This window comes from Eleutherodactylus coqui, chromosome 13 (assembly GCF_035609145.1).
Source record: "Eleutherodactylus coqui strain aEleCoq1 chromosome 13, aEleCoq1.hap1, whole genome shotgun sequence".
NCBI classification, from domain to species: domain Eukaryota; kingdom Metazoa; phylum Chordata; class Amphibia; order Anura; family Eleutherodactylidae; genus Eleutherodactylus; species Eleutherodactylus coqui.
Window position 1 is genome coordinate 88,045,769 of NC_089849.1, and position 23,256 is coordinate 88,069,024.

At 49.6% G+C, this 23,256-nt stretch overlaps 4 non-coding genes across 4 annotated transcripts; all 4 read left to right on the plus strand.

The window, feature by feature from the left end:
• Positions 1-7,790: 7,790 nt before the first annotated feature.
• On the plus strand, positions 7,791-7,897 carry LOC136588817 (U6 spliceosomal RNA). Its single transcript, XR_010787625.1, has one exon. It is a non-coding gene; the product is annotated as a U6 spliceosomal RNA (small nuclear RNA).
• Positions 7,898-11,542: 3,645 nt separating this feature from the next.
• LOC136588818 (U6 spliceosomal RNA) lies at positions 11,543-11,649 on the plus strand. The gene has a single exon (XR_010787626.1). It is a non-coding gene; the product is annotated as a U6 spliceosomal RNA (small nuclear RNA).
• A 3,837-nt stretch (positions 11,650-15,486) lies between these two features.
• On the plus strand, positions 15,487-15,593 carry LOC136588819 (U6 spliceosomal RNA). The gene has a single exon (XR_010787627.1). It is a non-coding gene; the product is annotated as a U6 spliceosomal RNA (small nuclear RNA).
• Positions 15,594-21,798: 6,205 nt separating this feature from the next.
• LOC136588820 (U6 spliceosomal RNA) lies at positions 21,799-21,905 on the plus strand. Its single transcript, XR_010787628.1, has one exon. It is a non-coding gene; the product is annotated as a U6 spliceosomal RNA (small nuclear RNA).
• Positions 21,906-23,256: the final 1,351 nt, after the last annotated feature.

Here is a 23,256-nt window from a genome sequence, read left to right on the forward strand (position 1 = left end):
CGGGTGGGCATGGCGGCTCTAGTACCCTGTTTTACCACCTCTAGCTTGGATACAAGATGTGATACAGGCGGGCATGGAGGCTCTAGTACCCTGTTGTACCGCTTCTAGTTTGGATACAAGATGTGATACAGGCGGGCATAGAGGGTCTAGTACCCTGTTGTACCGCCTCTAGCTTGGATACAAGATGTGATACGGGCGGGCATGGATGCTCTAGTACCCTGTTGTACCGCCTCTAGCTTGGATACAAGATGTGATACGGGCGGGCATGGAGGCTCTAGTACCCTGTTGTACCGCCTCTAGCTTGGATACAAGATGTGATACAGGCGGGCATGGAGGCTCCAGTACCCTGTTGTACCGCCTCTAGCTTGGATACAAGATGTGATACAGGCAGGCACGGAGGCTCTAGTACCCTGTTGTACCGCCTCTAGCTTGGATACAGGATGTGATACAGGCGGGCATGGAGGCTCTAGTACCCTGTTGTACCGCCTCTAGCTTGGATACAAGATGTGATACGGGCGGGCATGGAGGCTCTAGTACCCTGTTGTACCGCCTCTAGCTTGGATACAAGATGTGATACGGGTGGGCATGGAGGCTCTAGTACCCTGTTGTACTGCCTCTAGCTTGGATACAAGATGTGATACAGACAGGCATGGAGGCTCTAGTACCCTGTTGTACCGCCTCTAGCTTGGATACAAGATGTGATACAGGCAGGCACGGAGGCTCTAGTACCCTGTTGTACCGCCTCTAGCTTGGATACAAGATGTGATACAGGCGGGCATGGAGGCTCTAGTACCCTGTTGTACCGCCTCTAGCTTGGATACAAGATGTGATACGGGCGGGCATGGAGGCTCTAGTACCCTGTTGTACCGCCTCTAGCTAGGATACAAGATGTGATACAGGCGGGCATGGAGGCTCTAGTACCCTGTTGTACCGCCTCTAGCTTGGATACAAGATGTGATACGGGCGGGCATGGAGGCTCCAGTACCCTGTTGTAACGCATCTAGCTTGGATACAAGATGTGATACAGGCGAGCATAGAGACTCTAGTACCCTGTTGTACCGCCTCTAGCTTAGATACAAGATGTGATACGGGCGGGCATGGAGGCTCTAGTACCCTGTTGTAACGCATCTAGCTTGGATACAAGATGTGATACAGGCGGGCATGGAGGCTCTAGTACTCTGTTGTACCGCCTCTAGCTTAGATACAAGATGTGATACAGGTGGGCATGGAGGCTCTAGTATCCTGTTGTTCTGCCTCTAGCTTGGATACAAGATGTGATACGGGCGGGCATGGAGGCTCTAGTATCCTGTTGTACTGCCTCTAGCTTGGATACAAGATGTGATACGGGCGGGCATGGAGGCTCTAGTACCCTGTTGTACCGCCTCTAGCTTGGATACAAGATGTGATACGGGCGGGCATGGAGGCTCTAGTACCCTGTTGTACTGCCTCTAGCTTGGATACAAGATGTGATACAGACAGGCATGGAGGCTCTAGTACCCTATTGTACCGCCTCTAGCTTGGATACAAGATGTGATACAGGTGGGCATGGAGGCTCTAGTACCCTGTTGTATTGCCTCTAACTTGGATACAAGATGTGATACAGGCGGGCATGGAGGCTCTAGTACCCTGTTGTTCCGCCTCTAGCTTGGATACAAGATGTGATACGGGTGGGCATGGCGGCTCTAGTACCCTGTTGTACCACCTCTAGCTTGGATACAAGATGTGATACAGGCGGGCATGGAGGCTCTAGTACCCTGTAGTACCGCTTCTAGTTTGGATACAAGATGTGATACAGGCGGGCATAGAGGGTCTAGTACCCTGTTGTACCGCCTCTAGCTTGGATACAAGATGTGATACGGGCGGGCATGGAGGCTCTAGTACCCTGTTGTACCGCCTCTAGCTTGGATACAAGATGTGATACGGGCGGGCATGGAGGCTCTAGTACCCTGTTTTACTGCCTCTAGCTTGGATACAAGATGTGATACAGACAGGCATGGAGGCTCTAGTACCCTGTTGTACCGCCTCTAGCTTGGATACAAGATGTGATACAGGCGGGCATGGAGGCTCTAGTACCCTGTTGTACCGCCTCTAGCTTGGATACAAGATGTGATACGGGCGGGCATGGAGGCTCTAGTACCCTGTTGTACCGCCTCTAGCTAGGATACAAGATGTGATAGAGGCGGGCATGGAGGCTCTAGTACCCTGTTGTACCGCCTCTAGCTTGGATACAAGATGTGATACAGGCGGGCATGGAGGCTCCAGTACCCTGTTGTACCGCCTCTAGCTTGGATACAAGATGTGATACGGGCGGGCATGGAGGCTCTAGTACCCTGTTGTATTGCCTCTAGCTTGGATACAAGATGTGATACAGACAGGCATGAAGGCTCTAGTTCCCTGTTGTACCGCCTCTAGCTTGGATACAAGATGTGATACGGGCGGGCATGGAGGCTCTATTACCCTGTTGTACCGCCTCTAGCTTGGATACAAGATGTGATGCGGGCGGGCATGGAGGCTCTAGTACCCTGTTGTACCGCCTCTAGCTTTGATACAAGATGTGATACGGGCGGGCATGGAGGCTCTAGTACCCTGTTGTACCGCCTCTAGCTTGGATACAAGATGTGATACAGACAGGCATGGAGGCTCTAGTACCCTGATGTACCGCCTCTAGCTTGGATACAAGATGTGATACAGGCGGGCATGGAGGCTCTAGTACCCTGTTGTTCCGCCTCTAGCTTGGATACAAGATGTGATACGGGCGGGCATGGAGGCTCTAGTACCCTGTTGTACCACCTCTAGCTTGGATACAAGATGTGATACAGGCGGGCATGGAGGCTCTAGTACCCTGTTGTACCGCCTCTAGTTTGGATACAAGATGTGATACAGGCGGGCATAGAGGGTCTAGTACCTTGTTGTACCGCCTCTAGCTTGGATACAAGATGTGATACGGGCGGGCATGGAGGCTCTAGTACCCTGTTGTACCGCCTCTAGCTTGGATACAAGATGTGATACGGGCGGGCATGGAGGCTCTTGTACCCTGTTGTACTGCCTCTAGCTTGGATACAAGATGTGATAAAGGCGGGCATGGAGGCTCCAGTACCCTGTTGTACCGCCTCTAGCTTGGATACAAGATGTGATACGGGCGGGCATGGAGGCTCTAGTGCCCTGTTGTATTGCCTCTAGCTTGGATACAAGATGTGATACAGACAGGCATGAAGGCTCTAGTTCCCTGTTGTACCGCCTCTAGCTTGGATACAAGATGTGATACGGGCGGGCTTGGAGGCTCTAGTACCCTGTTGTACCGCCTCTAGCTTGGATACAAGATGTGATACGGGTGGGCATGGAGGCTCTAGTACCCTGTTGTACTGCCTCTAGCTTGGATACAAGATGTGATACAGACAGGCATGGAGGCTCTAGTACCCTTTTGTACCACCTGTAGCTTGGATACAAGATGTGATACGGGTGGTCATGGAGGCCCTAGTACCCTGTTGTACCGCCTCTAGCTTGGATACAAGATGTGATACGGGCGGGCATGGAGGCTCCAGTACCCTGTTGTAACGCATCTAGCTTGGATACAAGATGTGATACAGGCTGGCATAGAGGCTCTAGTACCCTGTTGTACCGCCTCTAGCTTAGATACAAGATGTGATACGGGCGGGCATGGAGGCTCTAGTACCCTGTTGTAACGCATCTAGCTTGGATACAAGATGTGATACAGGCGGGCATGGAGGCTCTAGTACCCTGTTGTACCGCCTCTAGCTTAGATACAAGATGTGATACAGTTGGGCATGGAGGCTCTAGTATCCTGTTGTACTGCCTCTAGCTTGGATACAAGATGTGATACCGGCGGGCATGGAGGCTCTAGTATCCTGTTGTACTGCCTCTAGCTTGGATACAAGATGTGATACAGACAGGCATGGAGGCTCTAGTACCCTATTGTACCGCCTCTAGCTTGGATACAAGATGTGATACAGACAGGCATGGAGGCTCTAGTACCCTGTTGTACCGCCTCTAGCTTGGATACAAGATGTGATACAGGCGGGCATGGAGGTTCTAGTACCCTGTTGTTCCGCCTCTAGCTTGGATACAAGATGTGATACGGGCGGGCATGGAGGCTCTAGTACCCTGTTCTGTTGTACCACCTCTAGCTTGGATACAAGATGTGATACAGGCGGGCATGGAGGCTCTAGTACCCTGTTGTACCGCCTCTAGTTTGGATACAAGATGTGATACAGGCGGGCATAGAGGCTCTAGTACCCTGTTGTACCGCCTCTAGCTTGGATACAAGATGTGATACGGGCGGGCATGGAGGCTCTAGTACCCTGTTGTACCGCCTCTAGCTTGGATACAAGATGTGATACGGGCGGGCATGGAGGCTCTAGTACCCTGCTGTTCCGCCTCTAGCTTGGATACAAGATGTGATACGGGCGGGCATGGAGGCTCTAGTACCCTGTTGTACCACCTCTAGCTTGGATACAAGATGTGATACAGGCGGGCATGGAGGCTCTAGTACCCTGTTGTACCACCTCTAGCTTGGATACAAGATGTGATACGGGCGGGCATGGAGGCTCTAGTACCCTGTTGTACCGCCTCTAGCTAGGATACAAGATGTGATACAGGCGGGCATGGAGGCTCTAGTACCCTGTTGTACCGCCTCTAGCTTGGATACAAGATGTGATACAGGCGGGCATGGAGGCTCCAGTACCCTGTTGTACCGCCTCTAGCTTGGATACAAGATGTGATACGGGCGGGCATGGAGGCTCTAGTACCCTGTTTTATTGCCTCTAGCTTGGATACAAGATGTAATACAGACAGGCATGGAGGCTCTAGTACCCTGTTGTACCGCCTCTAGCTTGGATACAAGATGTGATACGGGCGGGCATGGAGGCTCTAGTACCCTGTTGTACCGCCTCTAGCTTGGATACAAGATGTGATACAGGCGGGCATAGAGGCTCTAGTACCCTGTTGTACCGCCTCTAGCTTGGATACAAGATGTGATACGGGCGGGCATGGAGGCTCTAGTACCCTGTTGTACCGCCTCTACCTTGGATACAAGATGTGATACGGGCGGGCATGGAGGCTCTAGTACCCTGTTGTACTGCCTCTAGCTTGGATACAAGATGTGATACAGACAGGCATGGAGGCTCTAGTACCCTGTTGTACCGCCTCTAGCTTGGATACAAGATGTGATACAGGCGGGCATGGAGGCTCTAGTACCCTGTTGTACCGCCTCTAGCTTGGATACAAGATGTGATATAGGCGCGCATGGAGGCTCTAGTACCCTGTTGTACCGCCTCTAGCTTGGATACAAGATGTGATACAGGTGGACATGGAGGCTCTAGTACCCTGTTGTACCGCCTCTAGCTTGGATACAAGATGTGATATAGATAGGCATGGAGGCTCTAATACCCTGTTGTACCACCTCTAGCTTGGATACAAGATGTGATACAGACAGGCATGGAGGCTCTAGTACCCTGTAGTACCGCCTCTAGGTTGGATACAAGATGTGATACAGGCGGGCATGGAGGCTCTAGTACCCTGTTGTACCGCCTCTAGCTTTGATACAAGATGTGATACGGGCGGGCATGGAGGCTCTAGTACCCTGTTGTACCGCCTCTAGCTTGGATACAAGATGTGATACGGGCGGGCATGGAGGCTCTAGTACCCTGTTGTACCGCCTCTAGCTTGGATACAAGATGTGATACAGGCGGGCATGGAGGCTCTAGTACCCTGTTGCACCGCCTCTAGCTTGGATACAAGATGTGATACAGGTGGGCATGGATGCTCTAGTATCCTGTTGTACTGCCTCTAGCTTGGATACAAGATGTGATACGAGCTGGCATGGAGGCTCTAGTACCCTGTTGTACTGCCTCTAGCTTGGATACAAGATGTGATACAGGCAGGCATGGAGGCTCTAGTACCCTGTTGTACCACCTGTAGCTTGGATACAAGATGTGATACGGGTGGGCATGGAGGCTCTAGTACCCTGTTGCACTGCCTCTAGCTTGGATACCAGATGTGATACGGGTGGGCATGGAGGCTCTAGTTCCCTGTTGTACTGCCTCTAGCTTGGATACAAGATGTGATACAGACAGGCATGGAGGCTCTAGTACCCTGTTGTACCACCTGTAGCTTGGATACAAGATGTAATACAGGTGGGCATGGAGGCTCTAGTACCCTGTTGCACTGCCTCTAGCTTGGATACCAGATGTGATACGGGTGGGCATGGAGGCTCTAGTATCCTGTTGTACCGCCTCTAGCTTGGATACAAGATGTGATACAGGCAGGCATAGAGGCTCTAGTACCCTGTTGTACCGCCTCTAGCTGGGATACAAGATGTGATACGGGCGGGCATGGAGGCTCTAGTACCCTCTTGTACCGCCTCTAGGTTGGATACAAGATGTGATACGGGCGGGCATGGAGGCTCTAGTACCCTTTTGTACCGCCTCTAGCTTGGATACAAGATGTGATACAGGTGGGCATGGAGGCTCTAGTACCCTGTTGTACCGCCTCTAGCTTGGATACAAGATGTGATATAGACAGGCATGGAGGCTCTAATACCCTGTTGTACCACCTTTAGCTTGGATACAAGATGTGATACAGACAGGCATGGAGACTCTAGTACCCTGTTGTACTGCCTCTAGCTTGGATACAAGATGTGATACAGGCGGGCATGGAGGCTCTAGTACCCTGTTGTACCGCCTCTAGCTTGGATAGAAGATGTGATACGGGCGGGCATGGAGGCTCTAGTACCCTGTTGTACCGCCTCTAGCTTGGATACAAGATGTGATACGGGCGGGCATGGAGGCTCTAGTACTCTGTTGTACTGCCTCTAGCTTGTATACAAGATGTGATACAGACAGGCATGGAGGCTCTAGTACCCTGTTGTACCACCTGTAGCTTGGATACAAGATGTGATACGGGCGGGCATGGAGGCTCTAGTACCCTGTTGTACCGCCTCTAGCTTGGATACAAGATGTGATACAGGCCGGCATGGAGGCTCTAGTACCCTGTTGTACCGCCTCTAGCTTGGATACAAGATGTGATACAGGTGGGCATGGAGGCTTACAGGTTCTGTATGGTATCCTGTGGCATATTGCTCCACATTTGCTATGTAACTGAACCTTTAGATCATGCAAAGTTGTAGGTTGTAGAAGTTGGTCTCCCAGATGGTCCCATACATGTTATCTTGGTGATAAATTTGACCTGGCAGCCACGGAAGTGTGACAATGTTGTGGGACATTCCTGTGACCCCCTTGTGTGTGCGGCCGAGCACACTTGTCAGCTGATAGGTAAGGGCACGCATCGCTGTACTCCGGCCAGGGCAGACCGGTGGGCAGAAGGCGCTGCACTGCTGCACGCCCAGCCCTAATGCTATAGCGCCACGTCCAGCAGCAGTAGGCGTGAGCCGGCAATCACGTCCTAATGTGACCGTCAGCCAGTGGTGCAGCAGTGAGCAGCTGCTCTCCTGATGGAAGCAGAACGCTGCAGTCATCCGCAGTACATTCCACACCAGCTGCGCCTTCTGTGGTACAAGGTCCGTATTCCGAGACCAGCATTCTTCCCAGCATGCACTGCGGCTTCTTCTCATTTGCATATAACATTGTCACAAAATGCTCTTCAGTTTGGCCAAAATACTCTATATTAATGGGTTTTATTATTACAGGCATGACATATTAGGTAAAATATCACAGCAGGATACATTATTTTTAATTTATAAAAGTAATCTCTCCACAATGTAAGAACTTCTCTCCCGCGGGACCATAAATACCGCCGGGGCTGTCTGCAGTATCGTGCTTGCTTCGGCAGCACATATACTAAAATTGGAACGATACAGAGAAGATTAGCATGGCCCCTGCGCAAGGATGACACGCAAATTCGTGAGGCGTTCCATATTTTTGCACCCATTCTTCAATTAGAATTAAAAATAAAATTCTAACATAACATTTTTTTCTCCTTATAGGTTTTAACTTGGAGTAATAATAATAATTGTCTCACGGTGCCACCACTAAAAGGTGTATTTTTTGTGCCATGTGACTACAGGCATACAGCAAATGTACCCGAGGCGCCATAACCACGTACAGTGTAACCCCCCCCCCAGAAGTTGTGGGATGACACTTTTGTCTGTGTGATTGTAACGTTGTTATAAGTGAGTGATTACAATATCGGAGTAAAAGGATCATTTAGGCGACTTTCACACGGGCGACCCCCTATTTTGTGTCTGCAATATTTGGTTGCCAGCAATGCTTTTTTTTTAGAATAATCTCCCATCGCAGTGCTGACGGCCACAATAAAATTGCGCGATAAAAAATGTACAATTTTTTATTGCGAAAATGAATAGGACTTTTCATTATCAAAATTGCATCGCAACACAATCTTGTTGCATTGCGAGGCGATAAAAAGGAGCGGCTCCATAGCGAAACCTGGGAGATAAAAAGAATCGCACATCGCAGAAAGATAGAGCAGCCGTTATTTTTTGTTCTCTCAACATCACATCAGTGAAAACATCACAGATGGGAAGGAAACCGTTGGTTTCATAATCTGCTTTTTTACTGACTATCGCATCAGGCGAAAATCGCACGATTTTCTTGCCTGTGTGAAACCACCCTTATTGCGGAAAACTGATGCCTTGTACGAAGACTCCAGTACCCTGTTGTACCGCCTCTAGCTTAGATACAAGATGTGATACAGGCGGGCATGGAGGCTCTAGTATCCTGTTGTACCGCCTCTAGCTTGGATACAAGATGTGATACAGGCAGGCATAGAGGCTCTAGTACCCTGTTGTACCGCCTCTAGCTTGGATACAAGATGTGATACAGGCGGGCATAGAGGCTCTAGTACCCTGTTGTACCGCCTCTAGCTGGGATACAAGATGTGATACGGGCGGGCATGGAGGCTCTAGTATCCTGTTGTACCGCCTCTAGCTTGGATACAAGATGTGATACAGGCAGGCATAGAGGCTCTAGTACCCTGTTGTACCGCCTCTAGCTTGGATACAAGATGTGATACAGGCGGGCATAGAGGCTCTAGTACCCTGTTGTACCGCCTCTAGCTGAGATACAAGATGTGATACGGGCGGGCATGGAGGCTCTAGTACCCTCTTGTACCGCCTCTAGCTGGGATACAAGATGTGATACGGGCGGGCATGGAGGCTCTAGTACCCTCTTGTACCGCCTCTAGGTTGGATACAAGATGTGATACGGGCGGGCATGGAGGCTCTAGTACGCTTTTGTACCGCCTCTAGCTTGGATACAAGATGTGATACAGGTGGGCATGGAGGCTCTAGTACCCTGTTGTACCGCCTCTAGCTTGGATACAAGATGTGATATAGACAGGCATGGAGGCTCTAATACCCTGTTGTACCACCTTTAGCTTGGATACAAGATGTGATACAGACAGGCATGGAGACTCTAGTACCCTGTTGTACTGCCTCTAGCTTGGATACAAGATGTGATACAGGCGGGCATGGAGGCTCTAGTACCCTGTTGTACCGACTCTAGCTTGGATAGAAGATGTGATACGGGCGGGCATGGAGGCTCTAGTACCCTGTTGTACCGCCTCTAGCTTGGATACAAGATGTGATACGGGCGGGCATGGAGGCTCTAGTACACTGTTGTACTGCCTCTAGCTTGGATACAAGATGTGATACAGACAGGCATGGAGGCACTAGTACCCTGTTGTACCACCTCTAGCTTGGATACAAGATGTGATACGGGCGGGCATGGAGGCTCTAGTACCCTGTTGTACCGCCTCTAGCTTGGATACAAGATGTGATACAGGCCGGCATGGAGGCTCTAGTACCCTGTTGTACCGCCTCTAGCTTGGATACAAGATGTGATACAGGTGGGCATGGAGGCTCTAGTACCCTGTTGTACCGCCTCTAGCTTGGATACAAGATGTGATATAGATAGGCATGGAGGCTCTAATACCCAGTTGTACCGCCTCTAGCTTGGATACAAGATGTGATACAGGCGGGCATGGAGGCTCTAGTACCCTGTTGTACCGCCTCTAGCTTGGATACAAGATGTGATACAGGCGGGCATGGAGGCTCTAGTACCCTGTTGTACCGCCTCTAGCTTGGATACAAGATGTGATACGGGCGGGCATGGAGGCTCTAGTACCCTGTTGTACCGCCTCTAGCTTGGATACAAGATGTGATACAGGCGGGCATGGAGGCTCTAGTACCCTGTTGTACCGCCTCTAGCTTGGATACAAGATGTGATACAGGTGGGCATGGATGCTCTAGTATCCTGTTGTACTGCCTCTAGCTTGGATACAAGATGTGATACAGACAGGCATGGAGGCTCTAGTACCCTGTTGTACCACCTCTAGCTTGGATACAAGATGTGATACAGACAGGCATGGAGGCTCTAGTACCCTGTTGTAACACCTCTAGCTTGGATACAAGATGTGATACAGGCAGGCATGGAGGCTCTAGTACCCTTTTGTACCACCTGTAGCTTGGATACAAGATGTGATACGGGTGGGCATGGAGGCTCTAGTACCCTGTTGCACTGCCTCTAGCTTGGATACCAGATGTGATACGGGTGGGCATGGAGGCTCTAGTTCCCTGTTGTACTGCCTCTAGCTTGGATACAAGATGTGATACAGACAGGCATGGAGGCTCTAGTACCCTGTTGTACCACCTGTAGCTTGGATACAAGATGTAATACAGGTGGGCATGGAGGCTCTAGTACCCTGTTGCACTGCCTCTAGCTTGGATACCAGATGTGATACGGGTGGGCATGGAGGCTCTAGTACCCTGTTGCACTGCCTCTAGTTTGTAGACCAGATGTGATACTGGCGGGCATGGCGGCATACAGGTTCTGTATGGTATCCTGTGGCATATTGCTCCACATTTGCTATGTAACTGAACCTTTAGATCATGCAAAGTTGTAGGTTGTAGAAGTTGGTCTCCCAGATGGTCCCATACATGTTATCTTGGTGATAAATTTGACCTGGCAGCCACGGAAGTGTGACAATGTTGTGGGACATTCCTGTGACCCCCTTGTGTGTGCGGCCGAGCACACTTGTCAGCTGATAGGTAAGGGCACGCATCGCTGTACTCCGGCCAGGGCAGACCGGTGGGCAGAAGGCGCTGCACTGCTGCACGCCCAGCCCTAATGCTATAGCGCCACATCCAGCAGCAGTAGGCGTGAGCCGGCAATCACGTCCTAATGTGACCGTCAGCCAGTGGTGCAGCAGTGAGCAGCTGCTCTCCTGATGGAAGCAGAACGCTGCAGTCATCCGCAGTACATTCCACACCAGCTGCGCCTTCTGTGGTACAAGGTCCGTATTCCGAGACCAGCATTCTTCCCAGCATGCACTGCGGCTTCTTCTCATTTGCATATAACATTGTCACAAAATGCTCTTCAGTTTGGCCAAAATACTCTATATTAATGGGTTTTATTATTACAGGCATGACATATTAGGTAAAATATCACAGCAGGATACATTATTTTTAATTTATAAAAGTAATCTCTCCACAATGTAAGAACTTCTCTCCCGCGGGACCATAAATACCGCCGGGGCTGTCTGCAGTATCGTGCTTGCTTCGGCAGCACATATACTAAAATTGGAACGATACAGAGAAGATTAGCATGGCCCCTGCGCAAGGATGACACGCAAATTCGTGAGGCGTTCCATATTTTTGCACCCATTCTTCAATTAGAATTAAAAATAAAATTCTAACATAACATTTTTTTCTCCTTATAGGTTTTAACTTGGAGTAATAATAATAATTGTCTCACGGTGCCACCACTAAAAGGTGTATTTTTTGTGCCATGTGACTACAGGCATACAGCAAATGTACCCGAGGCGCCATAACCACGTACAGTGTAACCCCCCCCCCAGAAGTTGTGGGATGACACTTTTGTCTGTGTGATTGTAACGTTGTTATAAGTGAGTGATTACAATATCGGAGTAAAAGGATCATTTAGGCGACTTTCACACGGGCGACCCCCTATTTTGTGTCTGCAATATTTGGTTGCCAGCAATGCTTTTTTTTTAGAATAATCTCCCATCGCAGTGCTGACGGCCACAATAAAATTGCGCGATAAAAAATGTACAATTTTTTATTGCGAAAATGAATAGGACTTTTCATTATCAAAATTGCATCGCAACACAATCTTGTTGCATTGCGAGGCGATAAAAAGGAGCGGCTCCATAGCGAAACCTGGGAGATAAAAAGAATCGCACATCGCAGAAAGATAGAGCAGCCGTTATTTTTTGTTCTCTCAACATCACATCAGTGAAAACATCACAGATGGGAAGGAAACCGTTGGTTTCATAATCTGCTTTTTTACTGACTATCGCATCAGGCGAAAATCGCACGATTTTCTTGCCTGTGTGAAACCACCCTTATTGCGGAAAACTGATGCCTTGTACGAAGACTCCAGTACCCTGTTGTACCGCCTCTAGCTTAGATACAAGATGTGATACAGGCGGGCATGGAGGCTCTAGTATCCTGTTGTACCGCCTCTAGCTTGGATACAAGATGTGATACAGGCAGGCATAGAGGCTCTAGTACCCTGTTGTACCGCCTCTAGCTTGGATACAAGATGTGATACAGGCGGGCATAGAGGCTCTAGTACCCTGTTGTACCGCCTCTAGCTGGGATACAAGATGTGATACGGGCGGGCATGGAGGCTCTAGTATCCTGTTGTACCGCCTCTAGCTTGGATACAAGATGTGATACAGGCAGGCATAGAGGCTCTAGTACCCTGTTGTACCGCCTCTAGCTTGGATACAAGATGTGATACAGGCGGGCATAGAGGCTCTAGTACCCTGTTGTACCGCCTCTAGCTGGGATACAAGATGTGATACGGGCGGGCATGGAGGCTCTAGTATCCTGTTGTACCGCCTCTAGCTTGGATACAAGATGTGATACAGGCAGGCATAGAGGCTCTAGTACCCTGTTGTACCGCCTCTAGCTTGGATACAAGATGTGATACAGGCGGGCATAGAGGCTCTAGTACCCTGTTGTACCGCCTCTAGCTGAGATACAAGATGTGATACGGGCGGGCATGGAGGCTCTAGTACCCTCTTGTACCGCCTCTAGCTGGGATACAAGATGTGATACGGGCGGGCATGGAGGCTCTAGTACCCTCTTGTACCGCCTCTAGGTTGGATACAAGATGTGATACGGGCGGGCATGGAGGCTCTAGTACGCTTTTGTACCGCCTCTAGCTTGGATACAAGATGTGATACAGGTGGGCATGGAGGCTCTAGTACCCTGTTGTACCGCCTCTAGCTTGGATACAAGATGTGATATAGACAGGCATGGAGGCTCTAATACCCTGTTGTACCACCTTTAGCTTGGATACAAGATGTGATACAGACAGGCATGGAGACTCTAGTACCCTGTTGTACTGCCTCTAGCTTGGATACAAGATGTGATACAGGCGGGCATGGAGGCTCTAGTACCCTGTTGTACCGACTCTAGCTTGGATAGAAGATGTGATACGGGCGGGCATGGAGGCTCTAGTACCCTGTTGTACCGCCTCTAGCTTGGATACAAGATGTGATACGGGCGGGCATGGAGGCTCTAGTACACTGTTGTACTGCCTCTAGCTTGGATACAAGATGTGATACAGACAGGCATGGAGGCACTAGTACCCTGTTGTACCACCTCTAGCTTGGATACAAGATGTGATACGGGCGGGCATGGAGGCTCTAGTACCCTGTTGTACCGCCTCTAGCTTGGATACAAGATGTGATACAGGCCGGCATGGAGGCTCTAGTACCCTGTTGTACCGCCTCTAGCTTGGATACAAGATGTGATACAGGTGGGCATGGAGGCTCTAGTACCCTGTTGTACCGCCTCTAGCTTGGATACAAGATGTGATATAGATAGGCATGGAGGCTCTAATACCCAGTTGTACCGCCTCTAGCTTGGATACAAGATGTGATACAGGCGGGCATGGAGGCTCTAGTACCCTGTTGTACCGCCTCTAGCTTGGATACAAGATGTGATACAGGCGGGCATGGAGGCTCTAGTACCCTGTTGTACCGCCTCTAGCTTGGATACAAGATGTGATACGGGCGGGCATGGAGGCTCTAGTACCCTGTTGTACCGCCTCTAGCTTGGATACAAGATGTGATACAGGCGGGCATGGAGGCTCTAGTACCCTGTTGTACCGCCTCTAGCTTGGATACAAGATGTGATACAGGTGGGCATGGATGCTCTAGTATCCTGTTGTACTGCCTCTAGCTTGGATACAAGATGTGATACAGACAGGCATGGAGGCTCTAGTACCCTGTTGTACCACCTCTAGCTTGGATACAAGATGTGATACAGACAGGCATGGAGGCTCTAGTACCCTGTTGTAACACCTCTAGCTTGGATACAAGATGTGATACAGGCAGGCATGGAGGCTCTAGTACCCTTTTGTACCACCTGTAGCTTGGATACAAGATGTGATACGGGTGGGCATGGAGGCTCTAGTACCCTGTTGCACTGCCTCTAGCTTGGATACCAGATGTGATACGGGTGGGCATGGAGGCTCTAGTTCCCTGTTGTACTGCCTCTAGCTTGGATACAAGATGTGATACAGACAGGCATGGAGGCTCTAGTACCCTGTTGTACCACCTGTAGCTTGGATACAAGATGTAATACAGGTGGGCATGGAGGCTCTAGTACCCTGTTGCACTGCCTCTAGCTTGGATACCAGATGTGATACGGGTGGGCATGGAGGCTCTAGTACCCTGTTGCACTGCCTCTAGTTTGTAGACCAGATGTGATACTGGCGGGCATGGCGGCATACAGGTTCTGTATGGTATCCTGTGGCATATTGCTCCACATTTGCTATGTAACTGAACCTTTAGATCATGCAAAGTTGTAGGTTGTAGAAGTTGGTCTCCCAGATGGTCCCATACATGTTATCTTGGTGATAAATTTGACCTGGCAGCCACGGAAGTGTGACAATGTTGTGGGACATTCCTGTGACCCCCTTGTGTGTGCGGCCGAGCACACTTGTCAGCTGATAGGTAAGGGCACGCATCGCTGTACTCCGGCCAGGGCAGACCGGTGGGCAGAAGGCGCTGCACTGCTGCACGCCCAGCCCTAATGCTATAGCGCCACATCCAGCAGCAGTAGGCGTGAGCCGGCAATCACGTCCTAATGTGACCGTCAGCCAGTGGTGCAGCAGTGAGCAGCTGCTCTCCTGATGGAAGCAGAACGCTGCAGTCATCCGCAGTACATTCCACACCAGCTGCGCCTTCTGTGGTACAAGGTCCGTATTCCGAGACCAGCATTCTTCCCAGCATGCACTGCGGCTTCTTCTCATTTGCATATAACATTGTCACAAAATGCTCTTCAGTTTGGCCAAAATACTCTATATTAATGGGTTTTATTATTACAGGCATGACATATTAGGTAAAATATCACAGCAGGATACATTATTTTTAATTTATAAAAGTAATCTCTCCACAATGTAAGAACTTCTCTCCCGCGGGACCATAAATACCGCCGGGGCTGTCTGCAGTATCGTGCTTGCTTCGGCAGCACATATACTAAAATTGGAACGATACAGAGAAGATTAGCATGGCCCCTGCGCAAGGATGACACGCAAATTCGTGAGGCGTTCCATATTTTTGCACCCATTCTTCAATTAGAATTAAAAATAAAATTCTAACATAACATTTTTTTCTCCTTATAGGTTTTAACTTGGAGTAATAATAATAATTGTCTCACGGTGCCACCACTAAAAGGTGTATTTTTTGTGCCATGTGACTACAGGCATACAGCAAATGTACCCGAGGCGCCATAACCACGTACAGTGTAACCCCCCCCCCAGAAGTTGTGGGATGACACTTTTGTCTGTGTGATTGTAACGTTGTTATAAGTGAGTGATTACAATATCGGAGTAAAAGGATCATTTAGGCGACTTTCACACGGGCGACCCCCTATTTTGTGTCTGCAATATTTGGTTGCCAGCAATGCTTTTTTTTTAGAATAATCTCCCATCGCAGTGCTGACGGCCACAATAAAATTGCGCGATAAAAAATGTACAATTTTTTATTGCGAAAATGAATAGGACTTTCCATTATCAAAATTGCATCGCAACACAATCTTGTTGCATTGCGAGGCGATAAAAAGGAGCGGCTCCATAGCGAAACCTGGGAGATAAAAAGAATCGCACATCGCAGAAAGATAGAGCAGCCGTTATTTTTTGTTCTCTCAACATCACATCAGTGAAAACATCACAGATGGGAAGGAAACCGTTGGTTTCATAATCTGCTTTTTTACTGACTATCGCATCAGGCGAAAATCGCACGATTTTCTTGTCTGTGTGAAACCACCCTTATTGCGGAAAACTGATGCCTTGTACGAAGACTCCAGTACCCTGTTGTACCGCCTCTAGCTTAGATACAAGATGTGATACAGGCGGGCATGGAGGCTCTAGTATCCTGTTGTACTGCCTCTAGCTTGGATACAAGATGTGATACAGGCGGGCATGGAGGCTCTAGTACCCTGTTGTACCGCCTCTAGCTTGGATACAAGATGTGATACGGGTGGGCATGGAGGCTCTAGTACCCTGTTGTACCGCCTCTAGCTTGGATACAACATGTGATACGGGCGGGCATGGAGGCTCTAGTACACTGTTGTACTGCCTCTAGCTTGGATACAAGATGTGATACAGACAGGCATGGAGGCTCTAGTACCCTGTTGTACCACCTCTAGCTTGGATACAAGATGTGATACAGACAGGCATGGAGGCTCTAGTACCCTGTTGTACCGCCTCTAGCTTGAATACAAGATGTGATATAGGTGGGCATAGAGGCTCTAGTACCCTGTTGTACCGCCTCTAGCTTGGATACAAGATGTGATACAGGTGGGCATGGAGGCTCTAGTACCCTGTTGTACCGCCTCTAGCTTGGATACAAGATGTGATATAGATAGGCATGGAGGCTCTAATACCCTGTTGTACCACCTCTAGCTTGGATGCAAGATGTGATACAGACAGGCATGGAGGCTCTAGTACCCTGTTGTACCGCCTCTAGGTTGGATACAAGATGTGATACAGGCGGGCATGGAGGCTCTAGTACCCTGCTGTACCGCCTCTCGCTTGGATACAAGATGTGATACGGGCGGGCATGGAGGCTCTAGTACCCTGTTGTACTGCCTCTAGCTTGGATACAAGATGTGATACAGGCGGGCATGGAGGCTCTAGTACCCTGTTGTACCGCCTCTAGCTTGGATACAAGATGTGATACCGGCGGGCATGGAGGCTCTAGTACCCTGTTGTACCGCCTCTAGCTTGGATACAAGATGTGATACAGGCGGGCATGGAGGCTCTAGTACTCTGTTGTACCGCCTCTAGCTTGGATACAAGATGTGATACAGGTGAGCATGGATGCTCTAGTATCCTGTTGTACTGCCTCTAGCTTGGATACAAGATGTGATACGGGCGGGCATGGAGGCTCTAGTACCCTGTTGTACTGCCTCTAGCTTGGATACAAGATTTGATACAGACAGGCATGGAGGCTCTAGTACCCTGTTGTACCAACTCTAGCTTGGATACAAGATGTGATACAGGCAGGCATGGAGGCTCTAGTACCCTGTTGTACCACCTCTAGCTTGGATACAAGATGTGATACAGGCAGGCATGGAGGCTCTAGTACCCTGTTGTACCACCTCTAGCTTGGATACAAGATGTGATACAGGTGGGCATGGAGGCTCTAGTACCCTGTTGCACTGCCTCTAGCTTGGATACAAGATGTGATACAGACAGGCATGGAGGCTCTAGTACCCTGTTGTACCACCTCTAGCTTGGATACAAGATGTGATACAGGTGGGCATGGAGGCTCTAGTACCCTGTTGCACTGCCTCTAGCTTGGATACAAGATGTGATACAGACAGGCATGGAGGCTCTAGTACCCTGTTGTACCACCTCTAGCTTGGATACAAGATGTGATACAGGCAGGCATGGAGGCTCTAGTACCCTGTTGTACCGCCTGTAGCTTGGATACAAGATGTGATTTGGGTGGGCATGGAGGCTCTAGTACCCTGTTGCACTGCCTCTAGCTTGGATACCAGATGTGATACGGGTGGGCATGGAGGCTCTAGTACCCTGTTGCACTGCCTCTAGTTTGGATGCAAGATGTGATACAGGCGGGCATGGAGGCTCTAGTACCCTGTTGTACCGCCTCTAGCTTGGATACAAGATGTGATACGGGCGGGCATGGAGGCTCTAGTACCCTGTTGTACCGTCTCTAGCTTGGATACAAGATGTGATACGGGCGGGCATGGAGGCTCTAGTACCCTGTTGTACTGCCTCTAGCTTGGATACAAGATGTGATACGGGCGGGCATGGAGGCTCTAATACCCTGTTGTACCGTCTCTAGCTTGGATACAAGATGTGATACGGGCGGGCATGGAGGCTCTAGTACCCTGTTGTACCGCCTCTAGCTTGGATACAAGATGTGATACAGACGGGCATGGAGGCTCTAGTACCCTGTTGTACCGCCTCTAGCTTGGATACAAGATGTGATACAGGCGGGCATGGAGGCTCTAGTACCCTGTTGTACCACCTGTAGCTTGGATACAAGATGTGATAGAGGCGGGCATGGAGGCTCTAGTACCCTGTTGTACCGCCTCTAGCTTGGATACAAGATGTGATACGGGCGGGCATGAAGGCTCTAGTACCCTGTTGTACCGCCTCTAGCTTGGATACAAGATGTCATACGGGCGGGCATGAAGGCTCTAGTACCCTGTTGTACCGCCTCTAGCTTGGATACAAGATGTGATACGGGCGGGCATGAAGGCTCTAGTACCCTGTTGTACCGCCTCTAGCTTGGATACAAGATGTGATACAGGTGGGCATGGAGGCTCTAGTACCCTGTTGTACCGCCTCTAGCTTGGATACAAGATGTGATATAGATAGGCATAGAGGCTCTAATACCCTGTTGTACCACCTCTAGCTTGGATACAAGATGTGATACAGACAGGCATGGAGGCTCTAGTACCCTGTTGTACCGCCTCTAGGTTGGATACCAGATGTGATACAGGCGGGCATGGAGGCTCTAGTACCCTGTTGTACCGCCTCTAGCTTGGATACAAGATGTGATACGGGCGGGCATGGAGGCTCTTGTACCCTGTTGTACTGCCTCTAGCTTGGATACAAGATGTGATACAGGCTGGCATGGAGGCTCTAGTACCCTGTTGTACCGCCTCTAGCTTGGATACAAGATGTGATACGGGCGGGCACGGAGGCTCTAGTACCCTGTTGTACCGCCTCTAGCTTGGATACAAGATGTGATACAGGCGGGCATGGAGGCTCTAGTACTCTGTTGTACCGCCTCTAGCTTGGATACAAGATGTGATACAGGTGGGCATGGATGCTCTAGTATCCTGTTGTACTGCCTCTAGCTTGGATACAAGATGTGATACGGGCGGGCATGGAGGCTCCAGTACCCTGTTGTACTGCCTCTAGCTGGGATACAAGATTTGATACAGACAGGCATGGAGGCTCTAGTACCCTGTTGTACCAACTCTAGCTTGGATACAAGATGTGATACAGGCAGGCATGGAGGCTCTAGTACCCTGTTGTACCACCTCTAGCTTGGATACAAGATGTGATACAGGCAGGCTTGGAGGCTCTAGTACCCTGTTGTACCACCTCTAGCTTGGATACAAGATGTGATACAGGTGGGCATGGAGGCTCTAGAACCCTGTTGCACTGCCTCTAGCTTGGATACAAGATGTGATACAGACAGGCATGGAGGCTCTAGTACCCTGTTGTACCACCTCTAGCTTGGATACAAGATGTGATACAGGCAGGCATGGAGGCTCTAGTACCCTGTTGTACCGCCTGTAGCTTGGATACAAGATGTGATTTGGGTGGGCATGGAGGCTCTAGTACCCTGTTGCACTGCCTCTAGCTTGGATACCAGATGTGATACGGGTGGGCATGGAGGCTCTAGTACCCTGTTGTACCACCTCTAGCTTGGATACAAGATGTGATACAGGTGGGCATGGAGGCTCTAGTACCCTGTTGCACTGCCTCTAGCTTGGATACAAGATGTGATACAGACAGGCATGGAGGCTCTAGTACCCTGTTGTACCACCTCTAGCTTGGATACAAGGTGTGATACAGGCAGGCATGGAGGCTCTAGTACCCTGTTGTACCGCCTGTAGCTTGGATACAAGATGTGATTTGGGTGGGCATGGAGGCTCTAGTACCCTGTTGCACTGCCTCTAGCTTGGATACCAGATGTGATACGGGTGGGCATGGAGGCTCTAGTACCCTGTTGCACTGCCTCTAGTTTGGATGCAAGATGTGATACAGGCGGGCATGGAGGCTCTAGTACCCTGTTGTACCGCCTCTAGCTTGGATACAAGATGTGATACGGGCGGGCATGGAGGCTCTAGTACCCTGTTGTACCGTCTCTAGCTTGGATACAAGATGTGATACGGGCGGGCATGGAGGCTCTAGTACCCTGTTGTACTGCCTCTAGCTTGGATACAAGATGTGATACGGGCGGGCATGGAGGCTCTAATACCCTGTTGTACCGTCTCTAGCTTGGATACAAGATGTGATACGGGCGGGCATGGAGGCTCTAGTACCCTGTTGTACCGCCTCTAGCTTGGATACAAGATGTGATACAGACAGGCATGGAGGCTCTAGTACCCTGTTGTAACACCTCTAGCTTGGATACAAGATGTGATACAGGCAGGCATGGAGGCTCTAGTACCCTTTTGTACCACCTGTAGCTTGGATACAAGATGTGATACGGGTGGGCATGGAGGCTCTAGTACCCTGTTGCACTGCCTCTAGCTTGGATACCAGATGTGATACGGGTGGGCATGGAGGCTCTAGTTCCCTGTTGTACTGCCTCTAGCTTGGATACAAGATGTGATACAGACAGGCATGGAGGCTCTAGTACCCTGTTGTACCACCTGTAGCTTGGATACAAGATGTAATACAGGTGGGCATGGAGGCTCTAGTACCCTGTTGCACTGCCTCTAGCTTGGATACCAGATGTGATACGGGTGGGCATGGAGGCTCTAGTACCCTGTTGCACTGCCTCTAGTTTGTAGACCAGATGTGATACTGGCGGGCATGGCGGCATACAGGTTCTGTATGGTATCCTGTGGCATATTGTTCCACATTTGCTATGTAACTGAACCTTTAGATCATGCAAAGTTGTAGGTTGTAGAAGTTGGTCTCCCAGATGGTCCCATACATGTTATCTTGGTGATAAATTTGACCTGGCAGCCACGGAAGTGTGACAATGTTGTGGGACATTCCTGTGACCCCCTTGTGTGTGCGGCCGAGCACACTTGTCAGCTGATAGGTAAGGGCACGCATCGCTGTACTCCGGCCAGGGCAGACCGGTGGGCAGAAGGCGCTGCACTGCTGCACGCCCAGCCCTAATGCTATAGCGCCACATCCAGCAGCAGTAGGCGTGAGCCGGCAATCACGTCCTAATGTGACCGTCAGCCAGTGGTGCAGCAGTGAGCAGCTGCTCTCCTGATGGAAGCAGAACGCTGCAGTCATCCGCAGTACATTCCACACCAGCTGCGCCTTCTGTGGTACAAGGTCCGTATTCCGAGACCAGCATTCTTCCCAGCATGCACTGCGGCTTCTTCTCATTTGCATATAACATTGTCACAAAATGCTCTTCAGTTTGGCCAAAATACTCTATATTAATGGGTTTTATTATTACAGGCATGACATATTAGGTAAAATATCACAGCAGGATACATTATTTTTAATTTATAAAAGTAATCTCTCCACAATGTAAGAACTTCTCTCCCGCGGGACCATAAATACCGCCGGGGCTGTCTGCAGTATCGTGCTTGCTTCGGCAGCACATATACTAAAATTGGAACGATACAGAGAAGATTAGCATGGCCCCTGCGCAAGGATGACACGCAAATTCGTGAGGCGTTCCATATTTTTGCACCCATTCTTCAATTAGAATTTTAAAAAAAATTCTAACATAACATTTTTTTCTCCTTATAGGTTTTAACTTGGAGTAATAATAATAATTGTCTCACGGTGCCACCACTAAAAGGTGTATTTTTTGTGCCATGTGACTACAGGCATACAGCAAATGTACCCGAGGCGCCATAACCACGTACAGTGTAACCCCCCCCCCAGAAGTTGTGGGATGACACTTTTGTCTGTGTGATTGTAACGTTGTTATAAGTGAGTGATTACAATATCGGAGTAAAAGGATCATTTAGGCGACTTTCACACGGGCGACCCCCTATTTTGTGTCTGCAATATTTGGTTGCCAGCAATGCTTTTTTTTTAGAATAATCTCCCATCGCAGTGCTGACGGCCACAATAAAATTGCGCGATAAAAAATGTACAATTTTTTATTGCGAAAATGAATAGGACTTTCCATTATCAAAATTGCATCGCAACACAATCTTGTTGCATTGCGAGGCGATAAAAAGGAGCGGCTCCATAGCGAAACCTGGGAGATAAAAAGAATCGCACATCGCAGAAAGATAGAGCAGCCGTTATTTTTTGTTCTCTCAACATCACATCAGTGAAAACATCACAGATGGGAAGGAAACCGTTGGTTTCATAATCTGCTTTTTTACTGACTATCGCATCAGGCGAAAATCGCACGATTTTCTTGCCTGTGTGAAACCACCCTTATTGCGGAAAACTGATGCCTTGTACGAAGACTCCAGTACCCTGTTGTACCGCCTCTAGCTTAGATACAAGATGTGATACAGGCGGGCATGGAGGCTCTAGTATCCTGTTGTACCGCCTCTAGCTTGGATACAAGATGTGATACAGGCAGGCATAGAGGCTCTAGTACCCTGTTGTACCGCCTCTAGCTTGGATACAAGATGTGATACAGGCGGGCATAGAGGCTCTAGTACCCTGTTGTACCGCCTCTAGCTGGGATACAAGATGTGATACGGGTGGGCATGGAGGCTCTAGTACCCTGTTGTACCGCCTCTAGCTTGGATACAACATGTGATACGGGCGGGCATGGAGGCTCTAGTACACTGTTGTACTGCCTCTAGCTTGGATACAAGATGTGATACAGACAGGCATGGAGGCTCTAGTACCCTGTTGTACCACCTCTAGCTTGGATACAAGATGTGATACAGACAGGCATGGAGGCTCTAGTACCCTGTTGTACCGCCTCTAGCTTGAATACAAGATGTGATATAGGTGGGCATAGAGGCTCTAGTACCCTGTTGTACCGCCTCTAGCTTGGATACAAGATGTGATACAGGTGGGCATGGAGGCTCTAGTACCCTGTTGTACCGCCTCTAGCTTGGAT